The 14,634-nt window shown below is 40.7% G+C and overlaps 1 long non-coding RNA gene across 1 annotated transcript in view; it reads left to right on the top strand.

Moving 5' to 3' along the window:
• Positions 1 to 10,672, top strand: part of LOC140710889 (uncharacterized) — a 30,428-nt gene extending 19,756 nt beyond the window's left edge. Inside the window, exon 4 of the long non-coding RNA XR_012092034.1 lies at positions 9,793 to 10,672. This is a non-coding gene — a long non-coding RNA (uncharacterized lncRNA). The remainder of the gene's footprint in view (positions 1 to 9,792) is intronic.
• The last annotated feature ends 3,962 nt before the right edge of the window (positions 10,673 to 14,634 follow it).

Here is a 14,634-nt window from a genome sequence, read left to right as displayed (position 1 = left end):
AAAATCTGTTTTTATAATTACTCTCCTCCCAGGAACTCATATAGTTCTAAATGTTTAAGTGTGTTTCTTTAGACTTGATACCTCATATTCCAGTACAACTACTTTACATTACTACTTGTCTGGTACAGTATCTCCTTTCTCATTACTAATATTGTGTTTCTTTCTTTTTTTTCAATTTGATCAGATTTCCCAGAGCAGCTTTTTATTTATTTATACTTCCTAGTTTTATATTTATTTTATCTATATAAACTTCTATTTGTATTACTTGTCACTTCTTGACTCTTTGTTTTGTGTTTTTATTTTTAGGTTTTTTATTTAATTTTGCTGTTCTTCTAATTTCCTAAGTCATGTTCCCAACTCGATTATTTTGGGGCTTCCAGTCTTTTTTTTTTTTTTTTAAATAGTAAAGTATTTGAGACTATACACTTTCCTCTACATGTGGCTATGTTTCAAACACTCTGGTATGGAAGGTGAAATCACAGAATTGACTTCTCATTTTGATCCTAGGTATTGAAGAAAGCTGCTTAGGTTCTTACTGGTTAAGGTAGCTTAGTTGTCTTTTTTTATTTTTATCTAATTATGTTTTTTATTATCATCAGAGAATGTAGCCTGTAGAATATGAATTTGTAAATGTTATTCAATATTTTCTCTGTGGCCTGAGTACATGACACAATTTTGTAAAACTTTCATGGATACAAGAGAAGAAACTATATTCTCTGTTAAATATTAGGACTTGGTGGGGACTTTTCAATCTAGTTGGATGATTTATTTTTTCTTTCTGTCTACTTCAGCTGTTATACTATAAAAAGGTAGAATAAATCTATTGTAACATTTTAAAACAAATTTCTCCTGTGGTTCTGTGTTTTTTGGGGGGAGATGAATCCTAAAGTATATATCTTAGACCATTTCACACAGTGACATTACGTTTTTTTTTTTTTTTTTCTTTTGAGATGGAGTCCCGCTCTGTCACTCAGGCTGGAGTGCAGTGACCCGATCTTGGCTCACTGCAACCTCTGCCTCCCAGGTTCAAGCAATTCTCCTGCCTCAGCCTCCTGAGTAGCTGGGATTACAGGCATGCGCCACCACGCCCGGCTAGTTTTTGTATTTTTAGTAGAGATGTGGTTTCTCCAAATTGACCAGGCTGGTCTCGAACTCCTGACCTCTAGTGATCTGCCCGCCTCGGCCTTCCAAAGTGCTGGGATTACAGGTGTGAGTCACTGTGCCTGGTCAATTTCTGTTCATTTTTGTCCCTCCTGTTTTCCTCATTAGTTTGGAAAGTTTTATTTTTATTAATTGTCCCATTATATACTTTTCCCATTTCCAACAGACATGATTTAAATTTCCTTTACTATTTTATCCGAATATAACTGGACCTTATTTTATAGAAAAAGATGAATAGTATTGCTTTCTTATTTTTCTAGAAAAATTTAAGCTGTGTATATAAAGACTATATTTTTCTTATAGGTTGAGTTCATCCTGCTTTAAGAAATCTCACCTAACATTTTTATTCAAACTCCCCAGTGACTTCATCTATTATAATTTAACTTTAACTGTATGAGTGTGTGCTCAGGGGTGTGTATTTTACCTCAACATTAATTGTGGACCATTGTTTTGCTCTCTTATTTTGAGATCTCTCTTATGATTTCATATTCATTTATTTAGAATATATCCCTGAGTGTTTTCTGTAAGCAGAATAAATTGGTGAAACACTATTCAAATTATTTCATGTCTGAAACTGTCATTCTTTTGCCCTGACCAAGGAATGGTTTCTTGGGATGGGGTACAGGATTGGAATTCTTCTCTCTCCATGGCCTATGGTAGGGGTGTCCAATCTTTTGGCTTCCCTGGGTCACACTGGAAGAAGAAGAATTGTCTTGGGCCACACATAAAATATAATCATACTAACAATAGCTGATGAGCTAAAAAAAAAAAAAAAATAGCAAAAAAAAAAAATCTCAAAATACTTTAAGAAAGTTTACGAATTTTTGTTGGGCTGCATTCAAAGCTGTCCTGGGCTACATGTGGCCCATGAGCTGCAGGTTGGACAAGCTTGGGTTATGGGAAGTAACTTCTACGATAACCCTCAGTGATCCCTACCTCCTGGAATTCATCACCTTCTCTCCATTTGAGTAACTTGCTTCTAACCAATACAACACCTTAACACTGAGAGGATACCACCTTTGCAGTTAGATTACAAGAGATCATAGCTTTTGTCTTGGTGACAGGCTCTTTCCCTTGTTGGTTTTGGCAAAGCAACATGCCATGTTGGGAAGGCCCATGTAGCAAGAGACTAAGGATAGCCTCCAACTATCAGAAACTGAGGCTTTCCGTACATTCCAACATCCCAAAAGGGATAGAATCCTGTGAACAACCACATAAGTGAGCTTGGAAGTAAGTCTTTCCCCAGTTCAGCCTTCAGATGAGGCCACAACTCCTGGCTGACACCTTGATTGTAGCCCTATAGAGAGACTCTGAAACAGAGGACCCAGCTAAGCCATACCCAGATTCCTAACCTACAGAAACCATGAGAGTGTGTGTTTTTAAGGCCATCAAGTTTTTATAATGGTAATTTATAATACAGCAATAGATAACTAATACATGGTCTGTAGATGTTAAATGACATCTGAATTCAATTTTTTGTCAATGAGCTGTCTACTGCTGGTCTTATTCCTCTCCCTTGTATAAAACTTGTTTCTGCATGGAAGTGCTTAAGAATTTCTCCTCGTCTTTGGACTGTAAGACTGTAACCTTTATCTGCAAAACAGAGAGAGAGAGTTTTAAAAAGGCTGTAACCAAATTTGGTCATTGCAAGGGTTCCTGTGGTGATTAATTATTTTTAGCAGCTTTGTGGGGGAGGATCAGTGATTTAGTGATCACCTTTTACTGTACATCAGAATCTTCTGTGGAGTTGAGATGGAAGAGAGGGGGATGTGAAGGGTTCATCCCCATGGCCTAGGGGAGAGGGGGAGGCAGCTCCCTGCAGGGTGTCTTGGGGGAGATCCGGTGCGGGCAGCCACCAGCCTTAGCCAGGGAGACGCTATCCCCCACCCCAGCAGGGATCCTTCCCTCTCCATTGATTCTTTACAGATGTCAGCTGATTCTCACCAGCACTCCTTTTCCCCCGTCCTCTGGGGATGTGCTGATTTCTCCTCTATCCTGATTTAGGTACAGAAAAACCCTTTTTTCCCTTGGAACTTAGAGACTGGCGGGGTAGTAGGGCCACCACAGTCTCCGGGGTCCTTCTGGCTCTCCCTCCTCCCTTCAAAGATTAATAAAATGGTCCCAGAAGGCAAGTGACTCACCTAGGCCTCTCAGGTTGGCAGTGAGAGCACTAGACTGGAGCCAGGTCTCCTGACTGTGTCTTCAACCCTCGCCCACCACAGCTGAGATCAATTTTCCCACTCAAAGTTCCCGCTGAGATTCTGTAAACCAGGGAGGACGATGAGCGAGCCAGGCCCCGGCCGACAGCTCCCTTCTTTCAGACCTGCCTATGGATCCTGTCGGCTCTGGCAGGGTTCATTGTCTCAGGGGCTCAGGGTCATGCAGTCAGTAAGCCCGAATATATTCTGAAACTCTGTTGTTTTAGTTTTGTTTATTATATAATTATATTCCTAATATTAAGTTATGCATTATGAATAAATACAAAGAAGAAAGTAAAAATGACCTCTAACTCTGATGTCTCCTAAATATAAATTCTATCAACGATTTGATTTATTTGCTTCCATATATTTTTTTCTGGGTATGTGCTTTGGTGCTTATGTTTGCAAGTGATCAGTATATTCGTATGTGCACTTTTAGTTTAAATGAAAACTGGAATCATGATGTTGGGTTACCTTGTTTTTTTACGTTGTATTTTAACTTAAATATTTTTCCATGGCAGCATATACTTTTCTAAACAATTTTAACAGCTGCAAATAGTGTATCTTTGAACATATCATAATTTATATAACCAATATGCTGTTAATAAATATTTATGAAAGTTGGTTTTGGTTTTAACTGTTATGAACATCACCGTGGTAAAATTCCTACATTTAAATCTTTGTGCGCATACATGATTATTTTCTACATATATAGTTTTAGAAATTGTACCCTTGGGTTAGGGTGTAAGGACAGGTGATAATAATAAATGGGCTGGGCGCTGTGGCTCACGCCTGTAATCTCAGCACTTTGGGAGGCAGAGGTGGGTGGACCAGTTGAGGCCAGGGGTTGTAGACCAGCCTGGTCAACATGGTGAAATCGTGTCTCTACTAAAAATACAAAAATTAGCTGGGCGTGGAAGCACACACCTATAATCCCAGCTACTTGAGAGGCTGACGCTGGAGAATCTCTGGAACCCGGGAGGCAGAGGTTGCAGTGAGCCCAGATCACGCCACTGCACTCCAGCCTGGGCGACACAGCAAGACTCTTGTCTCAATAAAAAAAATAAAAATTAGCCAGGCATGGTGGCACGCGCCTATAATCCCAGTTACTTCGGAGGCTGAGACACTAGAATCACTGGCACCAGGGAGGCAGAGGTTGCAGTGAGCTGAGATCGTGCCACTGCACTCCAGCCTGGGCGACAGAACTGTGAGGAAAAGAAAGAGAGATCAGACTGTTACTGTGTCTATGCAGAAAGAAGTAGACATAAGAGATTCCATTTTGTTCTGTACTAAGAAAAATTCTTCTGCCTTGAGATGCTGTTAATCTGTAACCCTACCCCGCAACCCTGTGCTTGCAGAGACTTGTGCTGTGTTTACTCAAGGCTTAATGGATTTAGGGCTATGCAGGATATGCTTCGTTAAGCAACTGCTTGAAGGCAGTATGCTTGTTAAAAGTCATCACCACTCTCTAATCTCAAGTACCCAGGGACACAATACACTGCAGAAGGCCGCAGGGACCTCTGCCTAGGAAAGCCAGGTATTGTCCAAGGTTTCTCCCCATGTGGTAGTCTGAGATATGGCCTCGTGGGAGGGGAAAGACCTGACCGTCCCCCAACCCGACACAGTAAAGGGTCTGTGCTGAGGAGGACTAGTAAAAGAGGAAGGCCTCTTTGCAGTTGAGATAAGAGGAAGGCATCTGTCTCCTGCTTGTCCCTGGGCAATGGAATGTCTTGGTGTAAAACCCGATTGTATGTTCTATTTACTGAGATACAGGAAAACCGCCTTAGGGCTGGAGGTGAGACATGCTGGTGGCAGTACTGCTATTTAATGCACCAAGATGTTTATGTATGTGCACATCACCTTTTCTTAACCTTGTTTATGACACAGAGACATTCGTTCACATGTTTTCCTGCTGACCCTCTCCCCACTATTACCCTATTGTCCTACCACAGCCCTCTCTCCCAGATGGTAAAAATAATGATCAATAAATACTTAGGGAACTCAGAGACCGGTGCTGGCACCGGTCCTCCGTATCCTGAGTGCCGGTCCCCTGGGCCACTTTTCTTTCTCTATACTTTGTCTCTGTGTCTCTTTCTTTTCTCAAGTCTCTCATTCCACCTGGCGAGAAACACCCACAGGTGTGGAGGGGCTGGCCCCCTTCACAGAACAAGACTCTGTCTCAAAAATAAATAAATAAAAATACAAAAATTAGCCAGGCATAGTGGCGCACACCTGTAATCCCAGCTACTCCAGAGGCTGAGGCATGAGAATCGCTGGAATCCAGGAGGTGGAGGTTGCAGTAAGCTGTGCCACTGCACTCCAGCCTGGGCGACACAACGAAACTGTGTCTCAAATAATAATAATAATAATAATAATAATAATAAATGAATTGGGAGGGGACAATTGCATACTTAGTTCCAATGAGAAATCTGCCTTTCTCCAAGTGCCACATGATCAAATCAGTCACACATATGCAGCTTGTGATCACAAAGGCATGGAGTTCTCTGGCTCTCCATGGGGTGCAGCCTCTCGTCCAGCTGAAGTGTGGAGATTTCCAGGCTGCTTAATCTGAGCAGTACAACCTGGACTTCACAGACCTATGTCCCTTCCCAAGAAAGTCAGGAAATAACCACGTTTCTCATGAGTCATCATTAATTCATGTATTTGTTTGTTGCACCTGTTGCAGTTGAGCAGCTTTTGTGGGCTTTTAAGAATCCCCGTAGTAAAATGTACAAGTATAGCTCCATAAAAATTAGATCAGAGAAAATATAGAAAGAATGGACGAAGTCAGGACCAGAATTGATTTGGGCTGTAGGCATTTGGGCCCTAGGGTTCTGCAGAGTAACTAAAATGAAGCTACAAGTTTCCTTCTGAGCTTCCTATCAGACATAGCTGGAAAGAAAATGCAATTATTTGTAGGATTTACCTTGGCCACAGGGAGAAAAATGACTACAAGGGTAAAGAAGAATTTTTCCAGGGTAAAGATTTCCTGATAATTGAATGTAAACCATCTCCCACCCCCTTTGTTTTTGAGACAGGGTCCTGCTCTGTTGTCCAGGCTGGAGTACAGTGGCTTGATCTCAGCTCACTGCAAACTCCGCCTCCCGGGCTCAAGCGATTCTCCAGCCTCAGCCTCCTGAGTAGCTGGGATTACAGGCACGTGCCACCATGCCTGGCTAATTTTTGTATTATTTATTTATTTATTAGAGACAGAGTCTTGCTCTGTCACCCAGGCTGGAGTGCAATGGCGCCATCTCAGCTCACTGCAAACTCCACCTCCTGGGCTCAAGGGATTCTCCAGCCTCAGCCTCCCAAGTAGCTGGGATTACAGGCATGCACCAGCACACCCAGCTAATTTTTTGTTTGTTTGTTTTTTTTTTTTTTTTTGTAGAGACAGGGTTTCACCATGTTGGCCAGGCTGGTCTCGAACTTCTAACCTCAAGTGGTCCACTGGCCTTGGCCTCCCAAAGTGCTGGGATTACAGGCATGAGCTGTGCTCAGCTCCAAAACCCCTTTTTGATCTCATTATGGATTATAGGTGAGGTGACCTTACACTTTATCATCCAAATTCAGAAACTTTGGAAAGTGAAAGGGGCATCATTAATAATTATGCTATAACAGCAGGTGTAAACTGGACAGGTGGTCAACCTAATGATAAATGTGCAATAGAGCTTGCCATGGCCATCTTCTGGAGCAGTGGTTTTTCCAGTGTGTTTCCTGGACCACCAGCAACAGCATCTGAGATATTGTTAGAGATGCAAATTCTTGGACCCTAAGCCAGACCTACTGAATATCTAACTTTGGGTGTGAGGCTCAGCAGTGTGCGTGCTGACAAGCCCTCTGGGTGATTCCGATACACGCTCAATGTTGAGAACCACTGATTTAGAGCTGTCTTCCAAATAAGTCAAAGGCACAAGGCCAGTGCAGAACTCAGCCCATTGGGTTCTTCACGTGCACACCTCTCTAATTATCTTGTTTTATCTAGGTACAAACTATCCGACATTTTTATATTCCTCTGGGGCCTTTTGACACGTCTTACACCTTAAATAGTTCAAAATTAAAGGAATATTGGATCATAGAATATGTGTTTTCAGTCTGGACTTAAAACTGTGTGATGGCCCTGCTCGTGGTCGGTTCCTCAAAAAAAAAAAAAAAGAAAGAAAGAAAGAAAGAAAAAGATAAAAAAGTCTCTATTTTTAACATGTTATCCTGAAGTACAAAATACAATGGTAACATGGAATTTATTCTTTCAAGATACAAAAGTTAGTTTATATTTCTTTCCTGTATATAGAATCCCTTAGTGGTGATTCATTAGTTTAAGTTAAAAATCCATGCTTTTAGGCCGGGCGCGGTGGCTCAAGCCTGTAATCCCAGCACTTTGGGAGGCCGAGACGGGTGGATCACGAGGTCAGGAGATCGAGACCATCCTGGCTAACATGGTGAAACCCCGTCTCTACTAAAAGATACAAAAAAAACCAGCCGGGCGAGGTGGAGGGCGCCTGTAGTCCCAGCTACTCAGGAGGCTGAGGCAGGAGAATGGCGTGAACCTGGGAGGTGGAGCTTGCAGTGAGCTGAGATCTGGCCACTGCACTCCAGCCTGGGCGACAGAGCCAGACTCTGTCTCAAAAAAAAAAAAAAAAAAAAAAAAAAAAAAAAAAAATCCATGCTTTTCCCATGATTGTAGTCCAGCATTTGTCCTTAGTTTTTATTTATTTATTTATTTATTATTATTATTATTATTTGTCCTCACTCTGTCACCCAGGCTGGAGTGCAGTGGCACGATCTGGGCTCACTGCAACCTCCACCTCCTGGGTTTCTAACCTCCTGATTCTCATGCCTCAGCCTCCCGAGTAACTGGGATTACAGGTGTGTGCTACCACGTGAGGCTTATTTTTGTATTTTTGGTGGAGATGGGGTTTCGCCATGTTGGCCAGGCTGTTCTCTATCTCCTGACCTCACGTGATCCGACTGCCTTGGCCTCCCAAAGTGCTGGGATTACAGGCCTGAGCCACCGCCCACAGCCTGTCCTTAGATTTTTAAACTTATTTTGCTTCCCTAACATGAGACATAGACTTCTGTCCTTTTGCATAGAGCTATTTGCACTTCCATGATGTCAGATAACTGTTTTTTTGTGTTTTTTTTACCTCCACGCTTTTGCACTTTGCCTCACATGTCTCACTTTCCGTGTTAAGCTTCCCCAACACTGGCGGGCAAACCTACCTACTTCCCCATGGAGAATTTATCTTTCCCTCTTTTGTGCTCTCCATGCTTCCTACATGTATTTAAGCCTTGGAATTTTTTTTAAAAATCATCCTAGTAAACTGCTTTTTTTTTTTTTTTTTTTTTTTGAGACACTCTGTCGCCCAGGTTGGAGTGCAGTGGCATGATCTCAGCTCACTGCAACCTCTGCCTCCCAGGTTCCAGCTATTCTCCAGCCTCAGCCTCTCAAGTAGTTGGGATTACAGGTGCCCGCCACCATGCCTGGCTAATTTTTGTATTTTTGTATTTTTAGTAGAGATGGGGTTTTGCCATGTTGGCCAGGCTGGTCTCGAACTCCTGGCCTCAAGTGATCTGCCTGTCTTGGCCTCCCAAAGAGCTGGGATTACAGGTGTGAGCCACCATTGACTTCCATTTAGGAAGTCAATCTCACGTTTTCTGGGAGAGCTTGATGCCTTTGAAATGCCCTGAAGGTGTATTAGCAGAGCCAATAGGGTATACAGACATATATAAGAGGGAATTTATTATGGGAATTTGCTCACACCATTATGGAAGCCAAGAAGTCCCCTCCATCTTCTTTCTGCAAGCTAGAGAACTAGAAAAGCTGAAGCTGATCATGTAATTCAGTTTGAGTCTGAAGGCCTGAGAACCAGGGGAGTTGATGGTATAACTACCAGTCCCAGGCTAAAGGCTTGAAAAATGGGGTAGGGGGTGAGGGGATGGTGTTGGTGTAAGCCCTGGTGTCTGACGGCCCAAGAACCAATAGCCTCAATGTCTGAGGGCAGGAAAAGATGGATGTTCGCAGCTTGAGCAGAGAGGGTGAATCTGCCCTTCCTCCACGTTTTTGTTCTTTTCAGTCCCTCAGTGGATTAGATGATGCCTGCCCACATTGGTGAGGACAAATCTTTACACAGTCTGCTGATTCAAATGTTAATGTTTTCTGGAAACACCCTCACAGTCACACCTAGCAATAATGTTTTACCAGCTATCTGGGCATCTTAGTCCAGTTGAGCTGATACAAAATTAACCATCACAGGAGGTAACTCATCTTGAAAGTTCTAAACTCCCTTAACACACTTCTTCTCTAAAAGAAGGTTTATAACTTCAATTTTTCTCTATCTTGAATTGGAATGTCTACGACTGTTATATGTCTGCCCAACCACTGTATGTTCAGTGTTTTGGGGGAAGATAACCCTTGTCTCTTCTGTTTTCACAGGTCCACATACAGAAAGAGAAGAATTGTGCCTCAGAAGCTGTACTTAATGGATGACACCCAGGAGCCTCATCTGCACCTGGACCTAATATGGTGATAAAATTTTAGGCTTGGAGCTGATACTGTAATGAGGTGAGCCTTTTGGGACCTTGGAATAGGGCAAATGTATTTTGCACATGAGAGGGATTTAAAGCATTGGTGGTAAGAGGGAAGACTCTGGTGGACACACAGGAAGGTATTCCATAGTGAGTCACACAATCTTGTATAATTTCTTCTCCTTGGGTGCAGGTAGAATCTCTGTGACTTGTTTCTAGCAAATAGAATATGGCAAAGGTGATGGGATATCACTCCCTCGATCAGATTATATTACATTCAAAGATGATATGATGTAACTCCCATGATTTCATTACAGTATCTAACACTTTGCTTTAGTAGACTGGCACAAGAGATTCTCCTTACTGGCAATGAGTAAGCATCTATATTGAGGAAACCCACATGGCAAGAAACTGCAGGCAGCCTCTAGAAACCATGGGCGGCCTCTTCGATTTGAAGGTAGCCTTCAGCTGATAACCAGTAAGAAGCCAGGGCCCTAAGTCATGTAGCTGCAAGAAAATAAAATCTGCCAATGATGTGAATGATCTTGGAAGTGGAGTCTTCCCAGTCAAGTTTCCAGATGAAAATATAGCCTGGCTGACACCTTGTGAGATCTTGAACAGAGGATTTAGTTAAGCTATGTGTGAACTTTTGACACATAGAAACTATGAAATAATAAAAGTGTGTTGTCTTAAGCTACTAAGTGCATGGGAATTTGTTATGCAGCAATGGAAAACTAATAGGATATCTCATGCTCTATTTCATTGTTTCACATTTTCCTCAATGTCTATCATATAAAGCTCCATTTTGTATCTGGGCTTCTGATTATTTTGTGTACTGCATATGTGGACAATATGCATATTTTCATTTTTCATTCAGTTGCTTCTGTTCCATGAAATAGTTCTTAACTACTCTAGTGTACTTTTTCACTCATTTGATTCCCTAGTCTGCAAATTCTTCAAACTAGAGAGTTTTAAACCATATGGTATTTGGCGCTTTTGTCTTTCTTTTATTTTAAGTAAATCCTTGATAATAAGGGATTATATTTTACTTTTCATTACTCCAGCGCTAAGGACATAGAACCTATTTAGAATATTGAAGGTATTAAATATATGGAGGTAGTCAGAGGAGAATATTTTGTTTTATTTTTAAAATGTCTGGTGAGAGAAACTCAAAGGAACATAAATTATAACTGAAAAGAGAAAACCATGGCTTTAAAGCCAAAATTATTAGGCTTTCTACAATAATCCCCTCCAATATAATGGAAATCTAGTAAAAACAATTGTTTAAAAACAAGTGGCAGAGTGTATTTGCTTTTGGAGTGCAAAAAAAAAAAAAAATGTTCCCTGAATTCAGATATGGAAGATTGAGAGTAATTTTCAGCACAGCGGACACTTAATTTATTCTTGAGCCCATATAAATTTTGTATTTGTGGAAATAGGTATGAAAATTAAGCTTTCTGGAGAAGAACATGAAGTTAAGATTGGAATTGCAAATAAACTGGATTTTAAAGGCAATTTCATGAGTAATTTGTGGAATGCAAAATCACCTACACAGTCATTTTAAAGACCTGATGACTCTTGATCTCTTCATTTATGTATGTTACTGAGTCTGTAGGACAAGGGACTTACAGATGAGTTTTTCAACCTAAGAGTAAATTCTTTGCAATGGACATTGTGGCAATAATCTCAATGATGAAAGGTGCAACACAGGTTAAATGGAAAATTGAAAGTGGAAAAAATACCAAATCAATTTTTAGGAATCCAATGCTTATGCTCTCTAGAATAATTAAAAACCATAATATGTAGGAGGAAAAATATAAAGGTGAAAGAAGAGAGGCTTTTACACAGGACAGAGCTAACATCTAGTATATTAGGCTCATCAAAAAAGGGAAAATAAACTGCACTTAATCAGATTATGCTCAATATCTAAAATTCATGGTGGAATATGAAAATGCCATAATTTACTCATTCTATAAATATTTTGTTGAAACTTACTACGTCACACATTCTATCAGAACGTCACTGTTTCCCATTTTGGGCAAGGATGATATATTAATTATGGTAATTCTAAGCTGCTATACCAAAGAGACTCCAAGATAAACACTTAAATAATGTAGAATTGTGTTGCTCTTTTATGTACTTCTTTTAATAAAACTTGCTTCTTGTGTTCTTTCAGGGACCCAAATTTCTTCCAAGATATCAGCCCTCCATTCTTTTTTCCCTTTATAGCATGTTTTTACTTATCACATAAATTCACCATTTTCAAGTATACACTTCACTATGTGTGCAACTATTACCACTATCTAATTCCAGAAAATATCCATCATCTCAAAGGGAAACCCCAAACCTATTAGAAGTTAGTCTCACATGTACACGTATGTTTATTGCAGCACTGTTCACAATAGCAAAGACTTGGAACCAACCCAGATGCCCATCAATGATAGACTGGATAAAGAAAATGTGGCACATATACACCATGGAATACTATGCAGCCATAAAAAAGGATGAGTTCATGTCCTTTGCAGGGACATGGATAAAGCTGGAAACCATCATTCTCAGCAAACTAACACAGGAACAGAAAACCAAACATCGCATGTTCTCACTCATAAGTGAGAATTGAACAATGAGAACACATGGACACAGGGAGGGGAACATCACACACTGGGGTCTATTGGGGGTTGGGGTGCTAGGGGAGGGATAGCATCAGGAGAAATACCTAATGTAGATGACGGGTTGATGGGTGCAGCAAACCAACATGGCACGTGTATACCTATATAACAAACCTGCACATTCTGCATATGTATCCCAGAACTTAAAGTATAATAAAAAAAGAAATATTAAAGAAATAAAAATTTAAAATATATATATATATATATATACTTAACTGATATTGAAATACCCTTGAATTCCTGAAATACAATGCTCTTTGCCATACTGTATTACTCTTTTTTGTTGTTGCAATTATTAATAACAGTGCTGGGTTTTTATTTAGAATATTCATTCATATGTATAAGTAAGATTGGTCAATAGTTTTTGTTTTTTTGTTTTGAGATGGAGTCTTGCTCTGTCGCCCAGGCTGGAGTACAGTGGTGTGATCTTGGCTCACTGCAACTCCGCCTCCTGGGTTCAAGCTGGGATTACAGGCATGCACCACCACGCTGGGTAAATTTTTTTTTTTTTTTTTTTGAAACGGAGTCTCACCCTGTCACCCAGGCTGGAGTGCAGTGGCGCGATCTCAGCTTACTGCAAGCTCTGCCTCCCGGGTTCATGCCATTCTCCTGCCTCAGCCTCCCGAGTAACTGGGACTACAGGCGCCTGCCACCATGCCCAGCTAGTTTTTTGTATTTTTAGTAGAGACGGGGTTTCACCGTGTTAGCCAGGATGGTCTCGATCTCCTGACCTCGGGATCTGCCCTCCTCGGCCTCCCAAAATGCTGGGATTACAGGCATGAGCCACCGCGCCTGGCCTGGGTTAATTTTTGTATTTTTAGTAGAGATGGGATTTCGCCATGTTGTCCAGGCTGGTCTCGAACTTCTGACCTCAAGTGATCTACCCACCTTGGCCTCCCAAAGTGCTGGGATTACAGGTGTGAGCTACTGTGCCTGGCCTATAGTTTTGTTTTGTCTTGTGTTTATCAGGTTTTCATATTAATGCTGCACTGGCTATATGAAATGAATTGGTGAGTTTTTTGTTTTTTTAATTTGGGGTACTTTAAATAACTTTGGAATTATCCTTCTTGCAACCCTAGTGCTTTTTAAATTATGGATTTAAAAAATCACTTTACACTCTCTTCTTTGTAACTGGTCTATTCACATTCTAAATTTCTTCTTGGGTTAGTTTTGGTCATTTATGTTTTTCCAGAAAATTATCCATTTTCTCTAGATTTTCCAACGTGTTGCTATATCATTGCATGCAGCATTTCAAAAGTGAATCTTTCTACCTTCATCTTATTTTACTTCTTGGTAGCATTCTACAGAGTTGAAGATTATACTTGTGAGTTTTGAGTTTCTTGATTTGTTGAATGGATGTGATGAATTTATATCTTTAGTGTGACCATGCAGAGAAATGTATGATGGATAGTAATGGAAAATTACAGGAAATCTGAAAATTTAATAAATTGCTTGTTGACAAAAAAAAAAAGAAGTCTTAATTTTTCCCTGCCTCTACCCCTTGACAACCAGTAATCTACTTTCTGTCTCTATGGATTTGCCCTCTGGACATTTCGTAAACATGGAATCATGCACTATGTAGCCTTTTGTGCCTGGATTCTTTCACTTAACATAATGTTTTCAAGGTTCTTTTTTGTGGCTGAATAATATTCCATTTTATGAATATACCACATTTTGTTTGTCCATTCGTCAGCTGATGGATAGCTTAGTTTTTCTAGTTTAATGCTAGGCATTTAAAAATTTTAGTTTTTAATTTATAAAGAAAAGAGATTTATTTTTGCCCATGTTTTCTGCAGGCTGTACAGGAAGCATGGTGCCGGCATCTGCTCCTGGTGAGGGCCTCCCTCACTGTTCCACTCATGGCAGAAAGTGAATGAAAGCAAGTCTGTGCAGAGATCACACAGTGGGAGAGAAAGTGAGTGAGAGGGGAGGAAGTGTCAGACTCTTTTAAACGACCAGCTCTGGTGGCAACTAACAGAGTGAGAATTCACTTATTGCTGCCAGGACAGCACCAAGCCATTCATGAGAGATCCATCCTCATGACCCGAACACCTCCCACTAGGCCCCACCTTTAACACTGG

The sequence above is a fragment of the Chlorocebus sabaeus genome, chromosome X (genome assembly GCF_047675955.1).
Source record: "Chlorocebus sabaeus isolate Y175 chromosome X, mChlSab1.0.hap1, whole genome shotgun sequence".
NCBI lineage: Eukaryota > Metazoa > Chordata > Mammalia > Primates > Cercopithecidae > Chlorocebus > Chlorocebus sabaeus.
The sequence above is the reverse complement of the archived record's forward strand: the minus strand, read 5'-3'. Positions and strand labels throughout refer to the sequence as shown.